The 12,157-nt window shown below is 54.1% G+C and overlaps 1 protein-coding gene and 1 non-coding gene across 2 annotated transcripts in view; one reads left to right on the top strand and one right to left on the bottom strand.

Annotated features, from left to right (window-relative positions):
• VWA5B1 (von Willebrand factor A domain containing 5B1) overlaps positions 1-10,021 on the bottom strand; it is a 68,305-nt gene extending 58,284 nt beyond the window's left edge. Inside the window, exon 1 of the mRNA XM_043909045.1 lies at positions 9,949-10,021. The gene's annotated coding sequence lies outside the window, so the exon portion shown is untranslated. The remainder of the gene's footprint in view (positions 1-9,948) is intronic.
• On the top strand, positions 1,259-1,332 carry TRNAC-ACA. The gene has a single exon. It is a non-coding gene; the product is annotated as a tRNA-Cys (tRNA).
• Positions 10,022-12,157: the final 2,136 nt, after the last annotated feature.

The raw sequence follows: 12,157 nt of genomic DNA, 5'->3' as shown, positions 1-12,157 counted from the left end.
GCTCCTCTGTCCATGGGATTTTGCAGACAAGGATACCCGAGCAGGTTGCTGTTTTCTCCTCCAGGGGATCATCCTGCTCTAGGGATCAAACCTGCGTCTCCTGCATTGGCAGGTGGCTTCCTTACCACTGAGCCACCAGGGAAGCCCATTGTGAGGCTTACAAGTGAGTTATCGCATACACGTTGCTCACCGCAGAGTCTTGTTCTCCTTACACGCTGGTGACGGCTTTCTTGCCCTTTTTCCTTTGGGATTTCCTCCTAGTCTTACTTTCCCCCCAACTCAAACTGCATCTGGGCACCTATGTTCTTGGCATTTCCCAGTTGTGGCCATGGCCACCCCTAGCCCCCATCCCTGCCATTCAGCCACCCCAGGGACCCCCTTTCCCAAGGCACCCAGTCAAGGTATGGACTGAAGAATATATTCATTGCCTTAGTTTCCCTTTGAGGTCCACAGTCTGTTGGTGCTGAGATGCGAGGCTGCAACCTCACATGTGAGAGAAGCTGTGTAAACGGAGGCCACTGGGCAGGTCAAGGCCCCCAGGCCTGAGCGCCAGCTCTGCCACCCACTCCACGTGGGCCCTGGATTGGGACCCTGGTGTCACGCATACAGCCCGTGCCCATGTCTCAGCTCTGGCGCCACGGGTGGTTGCTGACTCAGTGTCTGTCTTTGTCCAGCACCCCTGAGGGTGGACGCCCTGAGGGTAGGCACCAAAGCTGTCTGCTTCCTTGTTCTATCCCCTAGCATGCACAGCAGCGGCTGAAACCATTATTCAAAAAAGATAAAGATACGGAGCAATGAAGACCTACCAGGCATCGTTCTAAATACTTCTCATGAATTAACTTAGGTAACCCCCCGGACAACTCTGTGAAGTAAGGCATGGATATTATCCCCATTTTGCAGATGAGAAAACTGAGGCCCAGAGTGGTTGCATTCCCTTGTCCAAGGTGATATACTCACAAGCAGAGCTGGCACTGGGACTCTAGCTTCAGAGATCGAGGTCTTAACCATAAAAATGCATCACTCCCTCAATACTTTGCAGAAGGAAATAAGAAGTCCCAACTCCACCTGAGTCTTGGCATCTTCATTTAACAGCACGAAGAGATGGGCCTGGAGAATGAATCCCATACCCCTTTCCCAAATTGACAGTCCACAGTCCTCTCTAGAAGGAAGAGTGTTCTCTGCTCTTTTAAGGCAGCTGAAGCCTGGGCATTGGTCCCTCACTTGAAGACTCCTTTTTTAAGGGGGCCGCATGTCTGACTTCTCTGGTGGCTCAGACGGTAAAGCGCCTGCCTACAATGCAGGAGACCCAGGTTCAATCCCTGGGTCAGGAAGATCTCCTGGAGAAGGAAATGGCAACCCACTCCAGTACTCTTGCCTGGAAAATCCCATGGATGGAGGAGCCTGGTAGGCTACAGTTCATGGGGTCGCAAAGAGTCGGACATGAGTGAGCGACTTCACTTTCACTTTCATGTCTGACTGTTGAGTCCCTGCCCAGGGGCAGTCCTGGGTATTTCTGCCCTACCTGGGGGAATATCTCATTTAATCCCCATAAAGACCCTGTGGGGACTTCCCCAGCGGCACAGTGGTTAAGAACTGGCCTTCCATTGCAGGGGACACAGAGTCGATCCCTCGTCGGGAAACTGAGATCCCACGTGTGGCAGAGCTACTAAGCCCTTTCACTGCAAATAAAGAAAGCCTGCACACCGCCGCAACAAGCAGCCAGCACGGCCAAAACAATAACAATAAAAAAAAACCCTATGAAGCAGGTCAGCTTCACTTTACAGCCGAGGAAACCAAGACACAGAGAGGTTAAGTAAATGTCAAGGTCTCACAGCAAGCCATAGAAGAGTCAGGATTTGAATCCAAGCAGTCTGGTTCCAGAACCTGGGTTGCCCATGGAGTCTCCCTGCAGCCTGCTGGTCAGTGCCCTGGGACCCTGCTTGCTCTGACTCGGTGGCTGTGATCCCTTGGCTCGGATTGGGGCAAAACCCCTAGGTTCCATGTCCCACTGGCTCCTGCCCATCTGACGTTCCTTCCAGGAGTAGGGGGCAGGGATGGTAGCAGGAATGGGCACATCCTTCCCCACGCTTCAGGCACAGATGCTGGACCAGCCCCACGGCTCGCTTCCTGCAGCATCAGCACCGTTGAGGTGACTCCCACAGGAAGTCATTCGAACCAAGAGGTAAATGGACCATAGAGGATGCAGGCAGCGGCCTCGAAATGGATCTCAAGGGGCAGCTTACTTGCAGGAGAACCTTGGAAGAGGTCTGTGGCGTCTCTTTTTTTGTTAGGACTCCATGTGGTAAAGTGCCAGCTGATAGTTAGCAGGGAGTGGGGAGCCAGTTGAAGAAGCTGGGTCCCTGACAACCAGATTTACAGAGAGACAATCTGGACATTCCTGACCCTAGTAACAAGCTGTCCCTGGGTCAGGCACGATGCTAAGTAATTCATGTCGATTACCACACTGACTCCTCCTGACCCTATACTATTATTATTATTTTTTTAACAGACAATTTGAGTGAAGCTGAAACTCCAATACTTTGGCCACCTGATGCAAAGAACTGACTCATTTGAAAAGACCCTGATGCTGAGAAAGATTGAAATCTGGAGGAGACGGGGACGACAGAGGATGAGATGGTTGGATGGCATCACCAACTTGATGGATGTGAGCTTGAGTAAACTCCAGAAGTTGGTGATGGACAGGGAGGCCTCGGGTGCTGCGGTCCATGGGGTTGCAAAGAGTCAGACATGACTGAGCAACTGAACTGAACTGGACTGAACTGAGTGAACCTAAGAGAGGTTAAAAACCTTGCCCAAAGTCACAGAGCTACTAAGTGATACATCTGGGACTTGAACTGGCAGTCTCATTCCAGTGCCTCTGCATTTACTACGCTGCTGGAGCTAAATCCACAGAAGTAAGAGAAAGCCTTCCTGATGCAGAGTGGGGCTGTCAGCAACAGAGATGAAAGCAACCAGAGGCAAGTGATTAGGAGTCTCCAGCCTGAGGGTCAAGAGCTCGGGGTCTGCAGTCCCAACAGAGTTGGGTTGGAAGCCTGCCTATGACCTGTATCTCTGAGTCACGTGGACAAGTGACTTCACCTCTCTGAGCCTCAGGTTTCTGATCTGTAAAACGGGTACATTAGAGGCCTACCTCCTGGCATCATTATGACAAAACGAAGTGATGTGCCAAGCATGGTACCTGGCCTGGAGTAAGGGGTCCTCGAGTCTGGACAGTGTGTCTGATTCAGCAACAGGGTGTCAGGGGCCAAGCTAAAGCTGCGTGAACAAAACAGGGCTGAGTATTAAAGGTGAGTGGACAGCTCTGGCTTGGGTTGGGGAAGATGGGATGAGGAACAAAGTTGGTCAAGGCCAGACCTCCCAATAGGCTTGTGATGAAGGGGATCCCCTCAGAAAGGGGATCTCAGGAAAGCCTTCAAGGTCCAAAGAATTGAAAGGACAGAAGTAAAAGTAGTGAGGGGTTCCCATCCCTGACCAGCTTATCCTCTCAACTCCAGCCCTGAGCCTTAGGAGAATGATAAAGAGTACCCACGCCTCGTAAGAAGCAATGTATAATCAAAGCGTGCTCACATCCATTAATTAATTGGAACTTTCTAAATAGGGGAAAAATATAGATTGTTATCCCCATTTTAAGGACCAGGGGCCTGATGCTGGGAAAGATTAAAGGCAGGAGGAGAAAGGGACGACAGAGGATGAGGTGGTTGGATGGCATTACTGACTCGATGGACAGGAGTTTGAGCAAGCTCCAGGAGCTGGTGGTGGACAGGGAGGCCCGGCGTGCTTCAGTCCGTGGGGTCGCAAAGAGTTGGACACGACTGAACAACTGAGCTGAACTGAACTGAAGGATCAGGAGACTGAGGCTCAAAGGGAAAGAAACACAACAGAATTGGAGTTCCTGTAGCTGAGCCTCCTCTATGCTGTGGACTGAATGCATCCCCTTTAAGTTCATATTTTGAGCCCTTGATGCCCAGTGGGATGGTGTTTGGAGGTGGGGCCTCCCAGGGATAACTAGATTTTGATGAGGTCATGATTATGGAGCCCCCATGATGGGTTTGCACAAGAAGAGGAAGAAACCAGAGCTGTCTTTCTCCACCTTGCGAGCAAAAAGTAAGAAGGCACCCAGCTGTGTGTAAAGCAGTAAGTAGTTCTCCCCCAAGAACTTGACCTTGCTGGCCGCCTGATCTCGGACGTCTAGCCTCCAAAACTATGTGAAGTAAATTGTTTAAGCCACCCACTGATGGTATTTTTGTTACAGCGGCACAGGCTGACTAAGACACTGTTAAAACCAACCTACTGCTTTGCTCAGCTGGGGCTTGAGAGTTGCAGAAGCCAGCTCCACTGGCCACAGGTATTCAGATCTGCTGATCAGAGTTAGTGACCAGGGCTGGGGGCGAAGATGCTCAAAGGGATCCAGCCCAAGATCACCTGTTCTCTTCCCCTAGTTTGCTGTTAACATCCCCTTGAAGGCTCTGCTGCCCCTCTCTTGGGGAAGCCAGAGTGTGTCCTTCGTGGTGTTGGGCAGATCTTTCTCCTCCTCCTTCTCTGGACAGCAGGCACACCATGCACGCTTCTCCGCCCCTCTGAAGGTGTGGGCGTGTGTCTTGTCGGGCCAGTGAACAGGGTGGAAGTGAAGTGGGCCACTTCCAGGTGGAAGCTATAATAGCCAGTGTGCAATTGGCCATATCTTATTCCCTGCCATGGTGATCACAGAGACACGTGTCTGTGAGGGGCCTCTGTTATCCTGGGCCTAAAAGTGACAGCGTGCATGACTCCCGGACGTGCGGCTCAAGCCAGAATGAAAACACTGCCGCTTGTTACGGCACCATCACCTCATCTACTGGGAGTCAGTCCATGGATGGGTCTCAGTAACTACGGTCCCAAGGGCAGAAGCCACACTACGGAGACGGCAGTAAGAGGCAGGGAAAGGGGAGACTGGCCAGTGAGTCCGCTAGAATGCAAGCTCCATGAGGCAGAGTCTTGCATGTTTTGCAGACAATTGTATGCCCAGTGCTTGGCAATCAACAGATACTCATTAAATGTTAAATAAATGAAGGAATGCCCTAAGGTGAGGCGGGCAATGCAGAAGCAAAAGACGTGAAGAGCAACGTTCATGGCCCTTGCAGGGATAGTCATTCACTCATTCATTCAAAAACTTTACAAATATTAAATACTGGTCACATAAGATCTCTAAATTTCCCCAATAATTTGACCAGAAAGAGGCCAAGTGAATCCACTTAAGACAGCGTAGAAAATGTTGTAGGAAATGGTGAGTGGAAAGAAGTTTTCAACATGGATTTCATTTTAAGAAATGAAACTAAAAATATAAAAATAAAATCTTATACATTATTAAAATAAGATTGCAAGTGCAACCACATGCTAAAATTTTCAAGGGTCATGGGAATTCCCTGGTGGTCCAGTTCTTAAGACTCTGCCCTTATACTGCAGGGACACAAGTTTGATCCCTGGTCAGGGAGCTAAGATTTCACATACCATGTGGCCAAAAAAAAAAAATTTACAAAGAATAAAACAAGTATGGTTGGGGCAGTAAGATTTTTGAACGTTATATGCTAGAATGAGGTGACTTTTTTTATTTCATATTTCACCATCTCAGCAGAGTGATTGAAGTTTCCTACCATAAACACCAGGCTTCCCTGGTGGCTCAGAGGGTAAAGTGTCTGCCTGCAATGCGGGAGACTCGTGTTCAATCCCTGGGTCGGGAAGATCCCCTGGAGAAGGAGATGGCAACCCATTCCAGTACTCTTGCCTGGAAAATCCCATGGACAGAGAAGCCTGGTAGGCTACAATCCATGGGGTCGCAAAGAGTCGGACATGACTGAGCGACTTCACTTCACGTCACCATAAACTCAGTGTGGCCAATTTTCTCTCCTTGTGTTAGTAATTGGCCTACCTCTCCCAACTTCTCATTTGTCTACGACTTTGGGCGGGATTAAAAGAGTCCTCCATCTTCCCCTTTGATTGGAGTCATTAAAACCCACAACTTTGACAGGACTGCAGTTTTACCATGCAGTCTGTGGCATTGTACGGTCAGCTGCTGACCCCACCCAACAACCAAAGAGAACCTGATGGACACAGGTGTTACACGACGGGCAGGGACTGATGCTGGTGAGGAGAGAGGGTCACGCAGGGACTACGTTTTAAGTGGTTCTTCTGTTCTGTTGATAATTTTTGGGTAACTTACAGCCTCACACTTGTGGGGTCTCAGATGGTGACTACCCAGATCCCTGCAAAGGGTCTGCACACACAGATCAGGAAGACCGATCTCTCCTCCAGGCTCCTTTTGTGTCTGTGCTGGAGAATCCCCTGCAGCTGCCATCCTGACCCTGCGTCTCACTGTCTCCAGAGGGGCACCCCTGGAAGGAACCACTTGGCCGATGTCCTGCATCCAGCAGTTTGACCCCTAGTGCAGTTAGAGGAGGAGGGAGAAGAATCCAGCAAAGGACTTTCAAACTGGGGACTGGAATCCCCCTCCCCTCCCCACCCAGATCCCGGTGAGGAGCCGAGCTGTGAAAGTTCAACTCCTCACAGCAAAGAGTTGGACGCGACTGAGCGACTGAGCCCGCACGCACTCTCCGAGGTCCAGACCTGATCACCGTGCTCCCTGCTCCCCGACTGTCAACAGTCTGAACTGCATGTTGGATCCAGCCTCCTTGATGGTCATCCCCAAGTTGCCTCTGAAGCCTGGTCTGGTGTCATGCCTCCACTCTTGCCCTCAGTCCCTGAAAAGATAGAATATTTGCAGCCTCACCCCAACCCCATGTCCTTGCCAAGTTCTTCCCTCAACCCAGAGCACGCTTGGGCCAACTACGCGTTTCTAAAGCTACTGATCCTCCTGGCCCTTTCAAGTCCCACCTCCTCCCTGAAGCCTCTCCCGATCCTTTATTAGGTGGTGATTGCTCCCTGCTCTGAGCCCCCTGGGACGCAGGCTGGCTCAGCCACATCCTTCTGTGATCATCGCCGTTGGCAGAGTGGTCCTAACGTCTCTTCTGAAGGAAGCACTAGTGCCTTCGCCAGTCACTTCCTCTCAGGACACCCAGCAACTACTCAGGAATTGTCTGTGGGATCTGCCCACCTCCTCACTTTATTTCTGCTGAAATGGCCCTGCCATTTGCTATGTGACCTCCAACCAAGCCCTTCAAGCTCTCCAAGACTCAGTTCCATCATCTGCAAAATGAGGACGAAATAAAACCCCACGGGGAAGATACCCGGTAAGGAGTCATCACCGAGTGGGAGGACCCTCAGTACTGGTCCCCTCCCTCCAGTTGCAGCCTCTGTGTTTCCTGGGGAGGCTCATCAGGGCCAGGACTAAAGTGAGGCAAGGGACTGGTCAGTGGAGGCAAAAACTCCTCAGGGTCCAGCCTCTGGCCTTCTCCTCTCTTCTCTCCCAAAGAGGCTGACGCCTGCCCTGCTCCAGGTTGTGAGCAGATGGCTTCCCCCTGCCTGTCTCCACTCGGCCTTCAGCTCTGGGCTTCAGGTTCTTACAAGCCTCCTTGGAGTCTCATTGTGGCTAGCTCCAAGAGACCTCAAGTTGAAGAGTTCATGTCATGGGCACTGTTTTGTCTCATCCTGGATAACTGATGCATCTCTCTCTCCACACTTGAGACTGCAATGCCCAGCACGGAACCTGGCATAAAGTGGGCCCCCAGGGGTGAAGGATTTTCATTCCTTTTCCTCTTTCCACCCTAGGTGGTTCTATTCATACCAACTGATTTACTTAATATAAGCCGACCAAGACTCCTGCTCCTCCCAGCTCTGCCTGTCCTCACACCTCCAGCCACATGTGAATGCTTCCCTGCCCCTCTTCATTCACCCATGTATCCACATCCCCCCACCAATTCCTTCAGGTCCCCACCCAAATGTCACCTCCTCCAGGAAGCCCTCTCAGTTTCACACGGAACACCCTGAGTCCCAGCCCCCTCTCTCAGAGAGTTTCATGGGCCAGCCATTCTGCTGGCTAAGTAACCCCAGAGAACACAGGTTAGGGAAAGTTTCCAGCTGGATTTTCATCAGGCAGTGCCCCACGGACACATGCTCTTCAAGGAATTTGAAAGTTAAAGTGAAAGTCATTTAGTCATGTCTGACTCTTTGCGAACCTATGGACTGTCCATGGACTTCTCCAGGCCAGAATACTGGAGTGGGTAGCCTTTCCCTTCTCCAGGGGATCTTCCCGACCCAAGAATCGACTGGGGGTCTCTTTCCTTGCAGGCGGATTCTTTACCAGCTGAGCTCTCAGGGAAGCCCATAAGGAGTTTAATGGGATGAAAAGATTTGCGCATCCCTGGTGACTTGGGGCCATATTTTGTCCACTGATCCCACTGGACTGTTCCCCATGCCCCGAGGGAAGTCTGCTGACGTCTTATTTACAGTGACCCTCTGCTTGGCCTGGCCCAAGCCACCTTTCCAGTGTGGCTGAACTGGGAAGTCCGAAACCACAAGCAGCCTAAGTCAGCTTGGCCACGGGTGACTCGGGTCATGTGGTTGGAGGGGTTTGGCCGGGGGATGCTGAGAGAGACCTGCTCAGCCGGGAGAGAGGACAATTGGAACCTGAGCAGGAACCCGAGGCCAGGGTCCTGGCGGGGCAGGGTGCCTCCCCCGGGTGCCTCTTCCGCTGTCCCCATTCCCTGGGAGGAGTCCTTTCCCCCAGAGCAGCATCAACACCTTCTATGAGGTGAGGGGAGGCCAGGAGCAAGTGGGCCCCGCTCAGTGAGGGAAACGCTGCTCTTGCCTCCGGGCCGGGACCAGCAGCACCCGTCCACCAGGCAGCAGCCCATGGCCAGTGCCTGGAGTCCCTTAGGCGGTCATCTGGCTGGGGTTTGGGGCTGGTTTCCTACAGACCTGGAGTTACCTAAGGCTGGGGAGGGAGCATCCCCGTCCCCCTAAGCCCAGGACCCTTGGCCCGTCTCGCGCCAGAGGAGCAGTGGGGTACGCGGGCAGCCATCAGGCACAGTGCCCACCTCTCCGCTGCCCCGGCTCAGCACCCGTGGGGGGCGGTGGGGAGGGTCTGGCTGGAATCAGCGGAAGCTCTGTCCCGGGAAGGGAGGCTGACCCAGGCTGGGTGAGAAGCCCTGCCTGCAGCCACGTGTCAGGTCGTGGGAATCCTGCAAGACAACCTCTGGGTCAAGTTCAGCCCACAGCTGCCTGCTTGCGTGCATGTGCGGGTGCACACACACACAGATACACCCCACACTGTCCCTGCCCGCCAGCAGACACAGGGATCCCACACACGTGCCCCTGAACACGTCAGCACGTTTGCCCACGCACCATGCCCCTCACCCCCTTACCACCCCCGAGGCTCCCTCCCTTCACACCTTCTGGGGACGCACAGCCCCCCGCAGGTCTCTAGAGCAGACATCCCGCGGGCACCACGCCCCCCACCTCACCCCACCCCCGCCCCCCGCCCTCCGCCCTCCAGCCGGGCCCCCTCCCCCAGTGCCAGCTAAGCCAGGGAGCTTCAGGTGCCCTCTGCCCTCCAGCCTCGGGCAGGACGTCAGATTCTACCAGCGCCCCCGAGCCTCTGCCCAGATCCCGGGGCTGGGGAATCCAGGGAGGAGGAGAGGAAGGGCGCTCAGCCCGCTCTTAAATCTTCAAAAAAAAGGAAAAGACAGGAAGGAAAGGGAGCAGGAAGGTGCCTGCGGCTCTCGGAGGCGAGGGGGGGGGGAGGGGGAGGGTCTAGCATCCCCCCTTCCCCGCGCCAACGCCGGCGCCCACCGAGCCTGGGTCTGCGCCGCGGGGCGGGCGGGGCGGAGGGAGCCTCGGCTGGGGCTGTGGGCGACGCCGCGGGACATGTTATGACGGGACTTCCAGCCCCGGCTTGACGTGTTGGCAGACGCCAGTGCTGCGCGAGGGCGCCAGGCTCCCCTCCCCTCCCGCAGCCTGCCGCGGACCCCTGCTCCCTCCCAGAGCCCCACTCACCTGGCAGGAGCCTGGGGGTTCGGGGCTCTGAGAAGGGCTCGCGGATCAGCTAGCGGCTGGCTTTGGGGACAGTCACACACCCAGTGCCCGGAGGGCAGCGGCACGAGCCCCGCAGCCCGGGGAGGACAGCCCGCAGAGCTCCCTCTGGCCCCGGGGCGCTGGAGACTGGGAGGGGGCGCAGGGAGACGGTGGAACAGGTGTCAGGGCGGGTGCGGGGAGGGGAGGGCGCAGAAATACAGAGCGGGCAGGAGATGGTGAGATTCATCCCCGGGAAGAAAAAGAGAACTAGCCACTCACACACCCGGAGCGCTCCAGAAAGGGGCGGGGGGCGGGGGAGAGAGGGGGAGGGAAGGGGAGGGAAACGGCAGCAACATGTGGTCCTGTGATCTCTCACTTCTATCGCTGGAGCATCCTGAGCCCTGGGTCCGGCGGGTCCCCCATCCCACTAGTGCAGGCGCGCAGTGTACACACGCTGATGTGTGCACACGCTCACACACACAGACGCACACACTGGGGACAGCCCGGCAGCCCCGTCCTCATCCCCACACAAACTGGGCCAGCCCTTACCTCACCCCCGAAGCAACAGGTGTCTGGATAAATGCTCCCTGCTGTCGACAGCCCCAGCCCAGAGCTGCTGGAGGGGGCACCCAGGGCAGGGCTCCGGTTCCAAGCCCAGCGCCCTGGCCCCGGCAGCCGGCTTGATCGATGCCCACTTTGCAGTGGCTGCTTAGGTGGCCTGCAGGAAGCAGAGCCATTTGTTTTGTCAGAGCGTAACCATGACAATCACCCCATGCGCACACGCTGGTGCGGCTCCCCCCGCGCCCTTTCCCTCCCCCCTCCTCCGGAGCACAGGAGAAGGCCGAGGCCACTTAGCAGCCTCTGCTAATTCCTGCTGGGACTGATGGAGAGGGCCAGGCCGGCAGTCACAGGCCTGCGGGCAGCCCCTCCCTGGGGAACAGGGCTGCCTCGGGTCAGCACTGGACAGGGCCTGTCTGGGCCCTGGGTGGGGGGGGCCCTCTGCCCAAGATCGGAGCCAAGCTGGCCTTGTCTACATCTCCTCGACCCCCAGCATTTTAGGACCGAGTAATAGACCCTGACCGTCCATTTCCCCCTCAGCCCCTGCCCTGCTGTGCCCACGATGAATCAGGCAGATGGCTCTGGTTATCTTGCTGATCACAGGCACGTTATTGCCGAGACCTTTGGCCGTGCCTGTGCAGCCTTAGAGCCCTGAGATGTTACCGCCTGCCCCTGGTCATAGCAAAGCCACAAAGAAAGTATTTAGGCTTTTAGGTGAATTCTAGGAGGCATCAGACTGGAGACCTGGCCTCTGAGTACAAAGTTGGACGGCCCAGCGAGTCAGAGGCTTATGATCAAGGACAAGCAGATCTGGAAGCCAAGAGGTCTGCTAGCTGGGACTGTGAAACCTGGCTTTGGAGTCTGCAGTTAAGTACAGGATGAAGCTAAACAATCAAAAACCTATGTTGTTATTGTTCAGTCGCTAAGTTGTGTCTGACTCTTTGTGACCCCACGGACTGCAGCACGCCAGGCTTCTCTGTCCTTTACTGTCTCCTGGAGCTTGCTCAAACTCATGACCACTGAGTCGATGATGCTGTCCAACCATCTCGTCTTCTGTTGCCCATTTCTCCTTCTGTTCTCACACCCAAGAACAGGGGCTTCATCCCAGTTTAATAGAGAAACAGCGGATCAGAGAGGTCTGGAGTGATTTAACCCAAGGCCACACAGCTCAGAGGTGACAGAGTAGGGATTCAAACCTCTGCCTGTCAGATTCCAATGCCTGGGAACTCCCCATCACACCCCATCAGCCTTTTATAGCTCTCACTATGTGCCAGGCTCTGGCAAGCAAGGCCTGGAAGAGGTGAATGCTGCTGTTCTACACGAAACCCTGGGAGAAAGACGCTGTGATCTTCATTTCAGAATGATTGACAGATATACATTACTGTATTTAAAATAGATAACCAACAAGGACCTACTGTATAGCCACAGAACTCTGCTCAATATCCTATAATAATCTACATGGGAAAAGAATTTTAAAAAAGAATAGAAGCATGTATGTGTATAGCAATCACTTTTCTGTACATCTGAAACTAACACAACAGTGTATATCAACTACAGTCCAATATAAAACAAAGATTTTTAAAAATGAGCTCAGAGAGGTGAAGCAATTTGCCCAAGGCTATAGAACACATAG

The sequence above is a fragment of the Cervus elaphus genome, chromosome 8 (assembly GCF_910594005.1).
Source record: "Cervus elaphus chromosome 8, mCerEla1.1, whole genome shotgun sequence".
Classification (NCBI taxonomy): domain Eukaryota; kingdom Metazoa; phylum Chordata; class Mammalia; order Artiodactyla; family Cervidae; genus Cervus; species Cervus elaphus.
The sequence above is the reverse complement of the archived record's forward strand: the minus strand, read 5'-3'. Positions and strand labels throughout refer to the sequence as shown.